Raw genomic sequence first — 15,509 nt, forward strand, 5'->3', positions numbered from 1 at the left:
GTCCCTTACTGTCCTCGATCCTCTCTTCCTGTATCCTCACTCCACCCTCCTCCTCCCATTCTCTTCCATGGCAGGTCCTGAGGCTCCGATGGCTCTGAAGTTGTCAGCAGCCCTGTGTCCCCAAGAGGTCGCATGTCTGGAAGCTCTTTGCTCCCTGGTTTCTTACTGCTGTTTCACCCCCTGAGGTTACTAGGATTAGATAGTAAAGCTGACAAGCGCAGTTCTGTGTCGGCCCAGCAAGGGCCGAGCCTCCCCTCCCGCGTCCATCCACATTCTGGGCTCCCCAGGAGCAGAGCTCCTGACTGGGAGAAGGCTCAGTAAAACCTGGAATTCCTATTGCTGGCTGGCTCATTCTAGTTTTCCTTGACGAATAAGATATTTTAGGACTTCATGCACCCTGCCCTGCAATCGAATTCCGGTGGGTGAAATGTCACAGGCTGGGGTACCCAGGCAGGGAAAGCCCTTGGCCATAATCAGGTGCTGTTTTTGCCCTGGGGTTCTGGGGGGGGAAGGGCCAAGGTGGAGCCTTCCTGACCTCTTGGGGATCAAGATTTGGTCTTCTACTGGCTGACACTCAGAGCGGTGCTTTATTAAGATAATTCGAATATAATTGCTGTAGGAATAGGACTGATTAATTATGGTGACAGGGAGAAAATTTTGAGTGTGGCAAAAAGGAAAAAGAAGTGATCACTCCAAGGTAAAATAAACCAGCACACTGCAAAGTCCAGGTAATTACTCAGGTAAGACAAACACTAACTAGATAGTCACAGTGGGAGACATTTGAAAAGCAAAGTACAATTAAGAGTTTAATTTTTGAAGGAATTAGTAAATGAAGAGGTGCGGGAGAGGGGCTTCTTGGGAGAGGGCATAGTCTCGTGCCTGTCTGCTGTGGCTGTCAGGAGGATCCCATTCCCGGCGGCCTCCACCTGAGACGCCCGGTTCAGGTGCCCCTCGGTGACCGCTCCAAGTGGAGCTTTGCCACGGGGCCTTCCTCAGGTGCACGGGACTTGTTCAGGGGGCTCTCGAGACAGATGATCTGTGTCGCAAGTCTCCCCCAGCCTTAAGAATTGGTTCAAAGTTTAGGTTACAGACTGGCCAATCTTCCTAGGCCCAGCTGACCTAGGAAAGTGCAGTCCATGGCTTCATTTCACCCTGGCGCTGCCTGGTGCAGCACAGGAGGAGAATGGTGTTGAACATCAGTGAATTAACTGGAGGCCAGACCTTAGCCGTTCTCTGGGCTCTGGACTCTGCCAAGCTCATAGGAGCCTGGGAATTCAGTGTTAAGGGGATGTTGGTTTTGAGGTTTTGGCCCAAGCTGAGTATCCATATGGGGTCAGCACGAGTCACATATAGGGGACACGGCCGGGCTCCAAGGCCCCTGTGCCTTAAGCTGTAAGCCAAGCTGCTGCAAGCCAAGGAGCAGGCAGAGCTGAGGCCTGCGGAGCTCCGCTTGGCGGCCACCTGCTACCTGCTTCCTGCAGACTGTCCATCCTGGGGCAGTGTGCCTGATCCCCCTGCACCCATGGGTGCATTGTGGCTTCATTTCATGTCTCTTATTTTAAAGAAACAGTTGAGGGCCAGTGAGACCCCTTTGTAGTCTTTGTAAGCATCCTACAACTGCTTATGCAGCACTGGCCTGGGCCCTGGGCAGGAGTGAGCTAGCGCAGCCTCTGCCTTCATAGAGCATACATTCCAAATGGAGGGGAGGCAGTGGCCTAGCTAGGCAGGCAGTTGTCTGCTGTCTCAGAGGATGGTAGGGGCCTGGAGCTCCCCGGCCAAGCCATCTCCCGGGAGCTTTTGGCAAGGTCAGGGGGGGAGAGAAAAGCCCCCCAAGAGGGGATACAAGCACACTGCCCTGAGGTGGGATGGTGGCCCAAGGGTTTATAGGGCAGCCAGGACACTGAGGTTGGAGCTTAGCAAATGGGCAAGGGGAAGCTGGAAATATGGGAGGCCAGGGAGGTGAAGACAGGGAAGTGATGGCAGGGAAGTGACGGCAGGGCTGTGGAGGACGGGGGCTGCAGTTCTGGAGGGGTGGGTTAGGAACGGCAGCTCCCTACTTTGACTTCCTGGGGCATGAGCCAGGAGCAGACTTCATATACACTGAGCCACAGGGACCTGGGGATGCTGAGATGGCATGTGTGTCTACAGCAGCCAGGGTGCAGAGATCTGAGCCCCCTCAGGTGACAGTGTTCCCACTTCAGCTGCTTATTGTCCTGTGGGCCCTGATTGAGACTGTGGGTGCAGACATAGACCCTGCGTGGGCTGCCGTTCCTGGGATGCATCTTGGAGGCAAGTCTAAGGCCACAGTTTTAAGATGGGCGTCAGATTGCTGCAGAGGCCACCTGGAGGTGCCAGGGGCGAGGGACCTGCCTAGGCAATGCCAGACCATTTGTGTATGTCATTACGGGTATCACCCAGACAGAAATGCCCACTGTATTTCTGCACTGGGGGATCTCGGTCACGGAGGGGCTGATGTGTGGGGGGTAGATAAGGGGCAGAGCCCCAAAGAAACCCTTAGTTTCTGTGAAAGTCTAGGCCCCTGTAGGTGAGGTGGGACGAGGGGACTCCTTCAGGGATAAACAGAAGGGACTGTAGAGCAATTGTAGGAGCTGGCCACAAGAATACTGGCCACTCGTGCTGGGAGTGCTGTGGGAAAGGCTGCTGTCATGGCTTAATATGGAGTGTCCTGAAGGTCATGGAGGAAGGCTTGGTCCCCAGTGCAGTGTGGGCCAGAGAGCGGACTGGATTCGTCCATCAGTGAGTTCATGGTCGCAGTGGGCTACTGTAAGGCAGGGCCTAGGTCGAGGAAGTCGGCCCCCAGGTGTGGCTGGGAGGTGTGTCTTTGGTCCATGGCCCCTCCCTGTCCTTGGCTCTTTCCTTCCTTCTCTGCTCCCTGGCTGTATGGGTGAGCGCCTTCCTCCCACCCCACCCTTCCGCCATGATGCATCTGCCTTGACACAGGCCCAAAGCAATGGAGCTGACCATGGAACAGCCTCAGCTCTAGGCTGTGAGCCCAAATAGGTATTTCTTCCTCAGTTGTACTCTCAGATATTTGGTCACAGCAACAAAAGTTGACTCACACAGCTGCGAGGTGCAGGGACAGGAGCTGCATGCCCAGTGCAACTCCTCCCGGGAACCCCTTCTGGGTGTCTCTTGGGTTTGCCCTGGGAGTGAGGCCCCACCCTAAGCTGGCCCTTTGTATTTTGGTCTTGCTGGGTGAGGAGCTGGAGCAGGTGCCTGTGTGCTCACTGGTGAAGGGGCATGCTGGGAGCCACATCAAGCCAGAGGAGGACACTGTAGGAGAGCAGAGTGGGAGACAGAGGTCACTGCCTGGGGGTGGATGTTCCCTTTCACTGCCCAGAAGCTGAAGAGCTCCGAACTCAGGCAGGCCATTCCTGAGCTCCTCAGAATGCAGCAAGTAGACTCTATGGAGATGGCCACCGCAGCTGGCAGATGATGGGTGATGTGACCTGTGACTCTGACCGTCCAGCTCTGAGAAGGAGGTGGTGGGTATTGCAGGACCTCATCTCCAAGTCCACCCTGCTCCACCAACTCCAGGAGCAGGCAGAGTGCGGATGGAGCGGGATTTGAACCAAGGTCCCTGACTGTACCTGGAGCTTTGGCCACTCATTGCCCAGAGCATCCTCTGCAGGGCTTCCCTGTGGTCTTGACCAGCAGGTCCTTGCCAGGGCTTCAGGAGCTGGGCGGAACCGGGCTTCTGTTTGCTGTGTGCTCAGAGGTTCCTGTTTGTCAGGGCAGACTCAGCTCCTCCTGGGAACCCCTTCTGGATCAGCACCTGCAGGCCAGGCTCACCTCTGGTGCCTCAGGGTTGGCAGTCCTTGCCCTCTGCTGCCCTGGGCCTTCACAGCCTGCTTCCCTCCTCGCTCGCTCGCTGGGCTCAAGCTCCCCAGTCAGTTCCGAGGTGCCCCCTGCAGTGTGATGGGCTCATTCGGCCCCTCCCACCTCCACTTCTCTCTGCTGCTCCTCCCATGCTGCACTGCGCCTGGGCCCGTGTGCTGCCTGACAGGCTTCACTCCCCGAGGTGCCCCACACCCTGTTTCACTCCCCAGTGCTCCCAGAGACCAGGACTTTGAGCAGTACTTTCTGGCCCTGTTCCCTCTTTTGTGCTGCAAGAGCAAGAAGGTAGGGAGAGAGGAATGCTCCGAGCCGCTGGAACTTGTCAACTTGACCCCGTTCCTTTGTCCATTTCAGGCCACTGCACTTAGCTTTTCCTCTGTCCTGTGCTAGCTGTCTCTGTGACTGTCATGTTAGATCCTGCCACCCTTCAGCCTGCACCTTCTCACTTCCTGTCGCGTTCGCTGCCCTCTCATGGGTCCCAAGGGTCCCACAGTGCTCCCTTCAGGGCAGGAGGGGAGAGGAGAACCTGAAAGGTGCACAGCTGGCCCTTGGGCCCAAGACCTGGTGTGACAGCTCAGGTGACTCAGAGTGTCACCTTTTAGGATTATTCTTCACCCAAAGTCAGTCCTGGAAATCGTGCTTCAAATACATGCGTGACTTTCCTCCCTTCCTTAGTGTTTCTGTGATGCTTTTGAATATTTAAATGTGCAATTTCAATAACTTATTTTTAACCACTCAGATAATGGAACCTGCAATTAAATTAGAACTCACTGCCACCAGGTGGGAGAGGGGCTTAGCTCTGACCCGCAGGCTCAGGCCACTTGCCCTCCTGTGAAAGCCATTTTGGAGTTATTTCTTTTCTAGCTCTTCTTATTTTAAAAATAAAAACAGTCCTTTGTTATGAGAGTGATGCAAAACAACTGTGACAGAGTGCTAGAGTTAGTTAAGACTTCCCTATGGCTAGAGCAGCCATTTACCAAGTGCCCTGACTTCGTGCTGGGGTGGGGACTCAGTCTGTGCTCAGAGAATAGTCAGGGCAGGTGGGTTGCCGAGGAAGCCCCTGTGGGCGGGTGGTTCTGCGGGGAGCCCCAACTGAGGCGTTAGGGTGAACATCCCTGTTCTGCCAAGGTCTTCTCGACTTGCCTCTCCTCCCCAGCATGGCGGCAGGGGGCTGGCTGGGCCCTCTGTCGCATGCAGAGCCCAGGTTGGGATGACAGCCAGAGACCAAGCCCCAGCTGTGCTCTTCTCCTGCACAGGCCTGGCCTGGGAGTGAGGCTGCTCCCTGGGTCTCAGCCGTCCACGGTCCTTTGGGAAGTCCCCTGTTGACAGGAGCCGCATAACCAAGTCTTGCATTTGGATTTCTGTGTGTGGCCCGGCCCCCCGCTGTGCGTGTGAACCATCTCCACGCTGCCTGCTCTAGCAAGAGCAGTCCTGGGGATCGATCTTTGAAAGTGCTTGTATCGAAGCCAGAACGAAGAGTCTTAAAAAGCCAACCTCACAGGTATTTAAGCAGAAATCCGAAGTGGATTTTACAACATCTCTCTGTGGCAGGCTTGGCTAATTCTCAAGGTGGCAGTCACAGTCAGGCTTTCTTACAGAAGGGGTGGAATTGTCAGGGACTTCTTAGGTGCCTGGGAACATGTCCCGGTGCCCATGGGACCAAGCTGACCCCAGGCAGGGATGCCTTGGTCCCTGGAGATGTGCAGGCTAGGCAGGCTGTGGAGTTGGCGATTTGTTCATATCTATGCAGAGCCTTTCTGTAAACCGCGGGTGAGTCCTGACTGCCTGCAGGTGGAGTGAGTGCCTGGCTGGGGTGTAGGCACGCCATGCCACCGACCTGCTTTGACTAGAGCGCCAGCCCCTCTGAGCTAGAACAGGACCACAGCCCTCTGTGCCAGGTCGGGGAAGAAGCCTTCCTATCTGGGGGTGTCTAGGAGCCAGGCCATGCCAGGGTAAAGGAAAATGTGTGCTCCAGAGGCAGGGTGGGGCCTGTCCACTGGACCCTTTTGTCACAGGTGTGGTGGAGGTTGTTGTTACCCATGTCTAACTTCATGACCCTGTCCCCCTCAGTGGATACTTTGGGAGGGGTGTCATTTGCAGGAGCAACACCCTGCCTTCCTTGCCGCTTCCTTCCCTTCCCCTGAGCCCAGCCCTGGGCCATGCAGGGCCCTTTCCCCAGATCGCCAGTGTCACGACCACCTACGGTGTCCAGTGCTGGTTCCCTCAGAGAGACTGCAAGGCACCACACGTGGCTTCCCACCCATTCTCCAGGCCTGATGGTGAGAGTACCTTCATTCTGACCTAGGCCCCTCATCCAGGGATGCCTCACTTCTGTCCTAAGCCTGACCTCTCTGTTCTTGGGATCTAGCCCTTCTGGGGTCCCCTGAACCTCCATTTCTGGGCTGGATGAGACCCATGGCTGTCAGATTTCTGCTGCTCTTGGAGGCCCAGGGCAGGGGCTGGTAATTTCTCCATGTGCAGCGGCGCCCAGCAGATGTTTGTGGAGTGAATGAATATGCATAGGATGAATGAGCAGCCTTGGTGAGTGGGAAGGTGCAGGGGACTCGGTGGACACCAGAGCTGTGGGTGGCAGGATGCACCAAGGGGGCCCCGTCTTTCAGAGGTGGTGCCTAGCTCTAGATCTACCAGGGTCTAGGGCTGCGTGAAGAGGCCGGATCTTATGCCACTCCCTGCTCTCGAGATCAGCACATTCTGGGTGTGAGCCCAGCCCCACGAGAGGATGGAAGACGGTTCACAACCCCCAGTGGCTAATGCTCAGGTAGAGAATGGCCAACACACACACACACACACACACACACACACACACACACCCCTGTAAGTGCACACCCATGTGCAGCCACACACTTGTTTTCCTTTCCTGTGAGCTCCCAGCAAGGCGCTCACCAGCCTTAGTGGCAGGAGCTTGTGGCCTGGTGAGTTAGGGTGAGGGCTGCTCAGTGGCACATTTGGTCCTTCCCTGGGGCTCCAGAGGGTCCAGTTCCTGAGGCTGCTGCTTGGGTTCCCCGCTCTTTTCCCTCCTCCTTTTGCATACCAAAGCTTTCCCGTCTGCCTTCCCCATATCCAGGTGCCACTGCTTGCCCTGGATATTCTGGTCTGTACCTGGGGAAAGGCTTCATGGGATTCCCTGCTCCCTTAGTGGCCCCAGAGGTACAAGGCTGGCTCAGTTTAAGAGCTTTGCTTGAAAGAGTTGGTAGAGTGAATGGAGGGGAAGACAGCAAGCTGGGGGAGTCAGGAGTCTGATCCATGTTGGGGCATCAGCAGCTGGAGCCATGAGCCCCATTAATGGTACCCTCTTCCCTTCCTAAGGGAACGTCTTCCTTCTCACCCGGGAAGCACTGGCAGGTCCTGTGCTTTGAGGAAGGATTGCACATAGCGCTGGCTGCGTGGCATAGAGCCCTTGGTTATGTTGGATGCCTGTGCCTGTGCTTCAAAGCTGCGTCAGACCCTACTCTCACGCAATGCTGAAAGGCAGCTGTCCTTCTGGTCCAATTTAGAGAGGAGCTGCCTGACATGAGGGTTCTGAGTGACCTGGCAGGAGAACCTGACAGCAGCTCGGGTCACTCAGCCACAACCGCCCCAGGTTCAGGGCTACCAGATCTTGGGTTTAGCTTCTATGAATGTAATCTGCAATGCACCCAAGTCCTGGGAAGATAGCAGGCCTGGTGGGAACCTTGAGATCAGAAACTTCCCCTTCTGAGGGGTTGTAATGGCTGGCGAGGGCTGCTGGCATGAGGTGCCACAGATGGGGCAGTGTGTGCTACAGAGAATTCGCTTCAGGCAGTCCTGGAGGCTGGAAGGCCGAGATCGGGGCATCTGCAGGGTTGGTGTCTCCTCAGGCCTCTGGGCGGGCAGATGGCCAACTTCCCACTGTGTCCTCCCCTGGTCTCTCCTCTGTGTGTGTCCCCAGGTCTCTGTGTGCAGGTTTCCTTGCTCATAAGAAGTCCGGCAGTTGGATCAGGGCCCTTCCTGTGGCCTTCATTTTAATCTCTTCACCTCTTTCAAGCCCCTGTCCCCAAAGACAGTCACTTTCTGAGGTCCCGGGGGCCAGGGCTTTGCTCTGTGTGTGTGTGTGTGTGTGTGTGTGTGTGTGTGTGTGTGTTTGTGCGTGAGAGAGTGTGTGTTTGTGTGAGCATGCAATATGTAACAGGACTGTTGTGCTTTACACAGGAGGGGGTCCCCTGGGGGGTTCCCTTTGCCACTAGCAGCAGAGGGCACCCCGGGGTCTGTGGAGCACTTGGGAAGGGAGCAGTTGGTGTGGCTGCAACCTGCCGTCCGTTTCCACCTCCATTTTCTGTTCTTTCCAGAACCTCCTCCATTTCACTCAGACTGCAAAGTTTGGTGGCCTCTTGCATAACACAAGACAAGCCTTCTGCGCTGAAATCGTTCAAGAATCAGGTTCCAGTTTCCCAGGAGCACACAGAGCATTGCCAGAAAGGCCGCGCTGCTAGTGATTTATGTGGGCTTTTCTGACACAGCAAAGAGCCCCTTTGCTTTTGGAGCTGCCGGAAGCTCTCCGGAAAGCCGGCCTGGAAGGGGCAGATTGCCTTCTCTCATTCTTCCTCCTTCCCTTTTTATTCCTTCGCAATTTATTTGCAGGTCAGAGCTTCCCGAGGTCACCGAAGCTGTGAGATCCAACAGACTCGCTGTCTGAGTGGGCAGACGGGCAAGGGATGGCTCTCCTGGAGTGCTGAGTAGCTGTGACAGTCAGGGAGAATCCTCAGGCTTTCTGCTTTGGCTTTGCCCAGAAGTATGCCTGTGCACTACCTTTACGCCAGGGGTCCAAGATGGGCTGACACCTATTCGTCCCCCGCTATGCTCTGGACAGCCCTGTATCAGGCTGCCAGCCTGAGGGTTTGTGTGGTGTTGACCTGCGGAACCACTTTCTCTGTGGTGGTGAGGGGGCAGCCCGCGCTTCCTGAGTGTCCCCCCTCCACCTCTACATGCATTCGGAGTAGCAGCATTTGTGCCAGACCAGTTCTTACAAGTTGGAAGTGTCACCCCTTGCAGAGGGCAAGTGGATGGGTGGGTGAGTTAGTGCCTGGCCCTGGGAAAGACCTTCGAAGGCACTGCAGACAGGGTAAAGTTCTAAGCTCAGCAGATGGAGCAGGGGGAGTGAGAGGAAGGCCATTCTCAGGACAGGAGGCTGGCTGTGTAAAGGCACTGTGGCAGGGTGGGGCATGGTGGTTTTGGGACAGAGTTGAGGCAGGGAGGGAGAAGTGCAAAGAGTTGTGGAGCTGAGGTCACCAGCGGCAAGACAGGCTCTGTGAAGCATGTGGCAGGGCTGTGTCTGGTGATTCAGATGCGTAGTGGCCAGCATCTTAGAGCTTTCAGCACGTGTGCCCTAGGTTTGCCGCTGCTGTTTGTGCTGCCCCATGATACTTACCAAATGCTTTTTCCATTGCACTATGTCCCAGAAAGGATTTATGCCCCTACACATAGCTGTGGCTCAGAAAGTTTTTCTCTAATGAGCTACATACAGAGGGCAAATGATGAAAGAAATGTAATACAGGTAGCTCAAGAGTTTTGGTGCCAAAGAGGAGGAAAAAGAAATCATTATGGCAAGATTACAGTGCAGGACTCACACTGTGGACTGTCCCCCCCCCCCCACTGAGGTGTGAGGGGCAGAGGAGGGTCCTGGAGTGTGCCGGGCAGAGGGCAGGGAGGGTGCCCCCCCGAGGTATGAGGGGCAGAGGAGGGTCCTGGAGCGCGCTGGGCAGAGGGCAGGGAGGGTGTCAGAGCATTTGTGTCCTGTGGGTGCGCTAATGCAGCGCTGTCTATTGGGTGACCAACATAGGCCAAAGTTTATTCCCTCCTGGTCCCAGAGGTCAGATGTCCAAAATCAAGGCACCTTTGAGAGCCCTGGGGACCCTTTCTTGGCTCTCCTTAGTACCTGACAGGTACCACTGATTCCTGGTGGTCTTTGGCTGATGGCAGCATCCCTTGTCTTCCTATGTCCCTCACTCCAGCCTGGTCACCTTGAGGCTGTCTTGTAAGGACAAGGTTACTTTGGATCAGGGGACCCTACTCCCAGGTCCTCACAGAAACCACAAAATACCTGCTGCCAAATAAGGTGACATGCACAGGCACAGGCTTAGGACCCCAACATGTCTTGTGGGGGGCCCAGTCCAGCCCCCAGCTGCAGCCTTGACTTACCCATCCCGGTGTCGCTGCACTGCAGATCAGAGGCCAGGCAGGCTGACTCCCTCCCTGGAAGGAAAAATCTCGTAAGAAATATTGCTGCACGCCTCTCCCCTCTTGATCTGAAAGCTATTTTGGACCTGCAGCTCCTTCCCTGGCTCTGCCATTTGCATTAAGACTTGGAACATTAGACGTTTTCTTCTTACAAGGAGCAGCAAGTTGTAAGTACAAAGTAGGAGCAGGTTCTGCGTTGTATCTTTGGGCACCTGTCATCTGCGCACCTGCCGGGCATCCTGCTAGCTCTGGGAGTCGTGGCAAGCGAGGCTGGCGCGTCTCTGCCGCTGAAGCTCATGTCCTCCTGAGGGGAGGGCAGGGTAAGTCAGTGTGTCTCTCTGCTCTGGCTGCTGTGCCAGCACCCCAAGCTAGGTGGCTTCAGCCACAGACATTTATTTCTCTACATCCTGGAGGCCAAGACCGAGGCGCTGGCCACCTGGCTCATGGTGCAGACTTGTAGACAGCTGCTTTCTGCTTGTGTCCTCCCTCGGGGGGAGTTTTCTTCCCTCTCACCCTTTCTCTTCATATAAAGCTGCTAATCCCATTGCAAGGTCCCCACTCTCGTGACCTCCTCTAATTATCTCCCAAAGACCCCATCTCTGAAATACCTCTACCCTGGGGGTTAAGGCCTCCGTGTGTGAGTAGGGGGCAGCTCAGTCTGTAGGAGCCTAAGGAGAATTCATGGTGGAGAAGGGCTGCTAAGCAAGAGCAAGATGCTGGGGAGAAGGGTGAGGTGCTGGGGAGGGGTAGAGTCCTAGAGAGGGAAAGCATCCTTACCCAGGGGCCTGGGCTCCAAGGAGGCAACATCTTTGATTGGAGCTGGGAAGGAGAAGAGTGAGCTTTGTGAAGGGCCAGGGAAGCCACATCTCAGGAGCAGCAGAGTATGTCGCCCTGGACTGACAGAGCCTGGGCTGGGAACCCAGAAGTTGCGGGCACAGATGGACCCAGAAGAGGGGCCCATTCAGGGCACTGGAAAGCTGCCAGAGGCTGGAATTGTGCATGGATTTTGAGGCTGCTCTGGATCTGGAGAGATGGGACTGGCTGGGCTATTGTCTGGGTATGACAGGAAAACCTCTTAGATCAGGGGCTCGTAGGGGACAGCATTAGGACTTCCTTCAGAGTTAAAACCAACAGTGTAGTGGCCAGATCACGAGAGTGCAGGGCACCGAGGTGAAGTCTGGCAAGACCCAAGTTTGAGGAAGTAAATAGAAATCCCTCTTTTGGAGATGTCCACCATGAGGCGTGTCCTGCACACCCAGGTGGTTGGTGCTGTGGCCATAATCTAGAACAGGGTCAAGTACAGCAGGAAGAGTGAAGAGGGTGGGGAATACCTGCCAGACTGGCTGGGAGTCAGGTCAAGGTGGGGCATGGAATGCAGAGAAAGGGGCCAAGTGATCCAGGATGAAGGCAGGAAGATTCCACCCACAGTGGGCATAGCCAAGGCCCATGTCCCGCGGCACCAGGAGAGAGGCAAGGAGGTGAGGGCATCTCGTGGCTGGGCTCTGGGCCGGGTGACGGGAGGAGCTGGGAAAGCTGAGTCAGTTGGTGAAGGGCAGGAAGCCTCATGCCAAGGCGTCAGTGCAGCAAAGACCAAGCAGGGCAGAGGCTTTCTTAAAGCGCTTTTTCCTTTTTCAAGAATTGAGTGGCTTTCGAGGCTAGTTCACCACTGTGCTCTGCCCCTTCATTTTAAAGCATAGGCAGCATTTAGGTGGACCAGGAAAGGCGAAGCCTGGTGCTGACTGGGCGTGGTCATGAATCGGGGCTGGTCAGGACGGCTCGGCACCATGTCTGCGGCACCAACTGGAGAAAGGGCACTTGCTTGTGCTCAGGGTAGGGTCTGAACCTTGAACCCGGGCACTGGCCTCGGCCTGGACAGAGCAGGAAGGGTCCAAATGCTGTGATTCATAAGCTGCATCCATCATGAAAGGCCATCAAGGCAGATTTTTCTGGCTTTGGTCTACACTTTCATTGGCTATCCATAGAGAATGTTTTACTGCTTTTGAGAAATAGGCATAGTTTCAGTTGTTCAGCTCACCAGCAGCCTCTAAACTCAACAGGCGTCCGCCACTTCCCATGCTCTGGATGGGTTTGGTAGCATTTGTATCTGATGCAAAGTGCAGGAAGTTGAAATGTTGTGTCCATTTGTCTTCTTACATGAACAGTTGCATCCTTTCAGAAATTTTGCTTCCAGCCACATCTGGGATGAGGACAGGCAGTGTCCCGGATGGCTGTATCAGCCCTGTGTGTCTCAGGGTGGCACCGAGACTGGACAGTGCCTGTGCAATAGGCAAAAGTAAGAGAAAGCAGGCAAGCTAAATACTTATCTGGCAAGCACCATGGGCGGGGTTCTGAGGAGCACATCCTCCTCCTCTGAGGGACTGCATTTGTGGTTAGGGTTGAGTGTTTAGGTCGAGACCGGGCTCCATGCCCCTATAGGAGCTCAGTCCAGCAGCAGCAGGCTTGTGGGACGCTGCTGTCCATGAGGTGGACACACACAGAAGGGCCACTTCAAGGCGTGGGGAGGGTGTTTCTCTTGGGACTGGCATCTCAGCCTCCTGCGTGGGGTCCCTCTTAGTTCCAGTTTCATCTCATCCCAGGATGACTCATGTGTGGGGGTCATTGTTGGAGGGCTGGAAAATGCTCCCCAGGGAGGAGTAGGTGTCTCCCCTGCACCCCCAGGGCTGAAGGCTTTTCTTGGTGCTGGGAGGCTCATGTCTGTTGGGCTCAGTGTCTCCCTTCCCTGGGCAGTGCTGGGTACACAGTACCAACTTTTGTTTCCTTGGGAAGTTCCTTGTCCTGACCACCATTGTCTTTCTTTATTATTTTTTATGTATTTAGTACAGGGCCTAGAGGGTCTCACTACACAGATCGGACTCGTAGTGATCCTCTTCTTTTCAGCCTCCCATGCTCTGGGATTATAGGCACGCGCCACCACGCCCAGTCTCAGTCACCATCTCAGCATGCCCCCGGGGACGGCATGCTGGGAATCACACCCCGGTCCCTCTGCCTGCCTAAGCAGGCACTTTAGTCCCCTGAGCTATCTGGCTGGCCTGATAGTCTTTCTTTAAATAGGCTTCAGCACACCCAGTAGGTTCTTGCTTAATTACAATCCTCTTCTGCTTCCTAGAGACCCAGGAAGGGGTTTGAATGTTTGTGAACCTATTCCTAGATTACCTCTTGGTTTAGTGCTAGCATTCGTTCATCCACTCATCCATCTGTCCATCTATCCTTCTGTGCATTCAGTCATTCAACAGATGATCGAGCATCTGAGTTCCTGCTGAAGAAAACTGAAGAGCAAGATGGAGAAGTTGCCTGATTTTACTGCATGTCTCTCTGCTAGTCTCACTCAGAACGTCTTCTGATGGTGTTGGTTCCTCCAGGCAGGGCCTCCCTTGGGCTTCGCAGTAGCCCCACCCTTTTAGTTTTGGCAGCAGGAGCTGGGTTGCTCTTAGGACCCTTCAGGAGAGGCCAGGCCCCGTCCAGTCTCGGGGCAAATCCAGCTCTGGCTCAGTCCAGGGTGCCTGACTAGTTGAGGGCTGACTTTCATGAGATTGGAAGCACCTCCGGTACCATCTCCCAGCTCTTCAGAAGCGGTGGGGAGTGCTGACTGGTGGATTCTGGAGAATGTGACGTTTGGAGGCAGCCCTCGTGACCACCTGCCGTTGCCCAGCCAAGGTCGCAGCATGGCTGAGCTGTGAGACCCGCGTTCTCACGGACGCCGCGGACCTCATCTTCGCCTGCAGAGCTCCTGAGACGTGAGCTAGCCCATCTTCTTCATCTTCATGGTGCTGCTGGTTGGACCTGCGGTCTCGAGCCGCATGCTGTCCCGCTAATGCAGACGTAGGCTCCAACCCAGGTCCTTGGGTCCTGCGTCAGCCACCTCTGGGTCCCTGGTGCTGGCTCAGGCCCAGACACACTCCCTTCTAGGGCAGTCTGCCCTGTCTTTCCACTTCCTGTCCACCGCCTAGCGCCTAACCTCATGTCTTGCGTGTGCTAGGATATCAATAAGTGCTTATTGAGTTGAGTTTGAGTCTTTAGGACAGGAGTTTAAATTTAGTGACTACCCATGGGCTTTTGAGAAATTACTGTGGGCCTGTCAGGGCCCAGAGGGGGAGGACGGGCTGTTCGAGGCATGTAACGTCGACCCGGCAGGCAGCCATGGGGAGGGCCGTGCCCCGCGCCAAGTGCCAGAGAAAATCCATCACATGTCCTCAGCTTTGTTTTTTATTGAAAAATCCATTTATAAATAATCTGGACAAATAAAGTAAAAGGCACTTTATTGGGATTCAGAAAAATTCATGGCTCCCAAGTACTGGAGGAACCCGCTTGCCAGCTCCTGCGAGCGCCTCTTTGGGAGGCAAGGGAGCCCCAGGCCACTCGCGGGGCTGCCCTGGAACTAGGAGCCTTTCTCTTATTACTCAGCAAGCTGGGAAGGGAGAGTCTCTTTACGTACTAGCATTTATGGGGCGTTGGGGCCCAGGGGCTTTATCGAGGAGTTTTCATGTAGATCATCAGCAGGGAAGGAAGAAGCCAGCTCCTGCCTCGAGCTGCTCGAGAACTCGGGTGCTGGGACCTTGCGCAGCCCAGACCCACGTCTTGTTCCCCAGCCCACGGGGCCCTGGAAAAGACTGCGCCCTTTAGCCGTAAGGAGCGGTCCTCCTTTACTGAGCTCCCATTGCATGCCCAGCGCTGCACAAAAGGATTTGGTGTCTCATCTCGGTTTGCTCCTGGTGGCACTCTGTGGACGAAAGTGGCACTTAGAGGTGTCCAGTGACTTGGCTGGAGCCACCCCGCTTGGTAGTGGTAGAGCCAGGGTTAGAAAATGCAGCTTCTCTTTGAGTGTCGCCTCCTTCCCCGATCACAGTGACCATGTTTTCCAGTCACCAGTCAGATGCAGAAAGCCTGGCGATGAGAGAAGGCTCAGAACTGCAGAAGTGTGAAGTCCACGGGCCACGGGCCGGGCCACGGGTCCCTGGGCACCAGCTCTGTCTCTCCTCTTTAGAGGTGGGCTGGGCTGGCGTTGTGCCTGAGGAGAGTGCGTGCGGCAGTGCTTCAGATGCTGGGCTTTCAGAGCTGCGTGGGTGGGGGGACGGGGACTTAGGCTGCTGTGGGGGCCTGGGCGTGGCCATCTGCCCAGCTGGATTTGTGGACTCAGCAAAGCCCAGAGCCAAGACTCAAGACTTACTCTACGCCCAGCTTGGGAAAAATATTACACAGTACCAAATAAAATTAAACAGTATTAACCACAGGCCCAAATTGCACCTATATTTTAAAAAGCATGGTGCAGCAGAGACTTATAAAGCCCGGCAGCAGCGTGAGGCCAGCGTGGTTAATGAGAACTTGGCGCTGCCTGCTCATTTCCTGGGCCCCTTCCTGAGCTCAGCCTCCGAGGGCATGGTTCCTGGTGGGGAGGAGGAGGAGCAGGGGAAGGAGGAAGA

At 55.3% G+C, this 15,509-nt stretch overlaps 1 protein-coding gene across 10 annotated transcripts in view; it reads left to right on the plus strand.

Moving 5' to 3' along the window:
* The window catches only part of Camta1 (calmodulin binding transcription activator 1), a 766,244-nt gene that overhangs the window by 215,637 nt on the left and 535,098 nt on the right, over nt 1-15,509 (plus strand). The gene's annotated exons all lie outside the window — the stretch shown is intronic.

Source organism: Octodon degus, unplaced genomic scaffold (genome assembly GCF_000260255.1).
Source record: "Octodon degus isolate 3935 unplaced genomic scaffold, OctDeg1.0 scaffold00113, whole genome shotgun sequence".
NCBI classification, from domain to species: Eukaryota; Metazoa; Chordata; class Mammalia; order Rodentia; family Octodontidae; genus Octodon; species Octodon degus.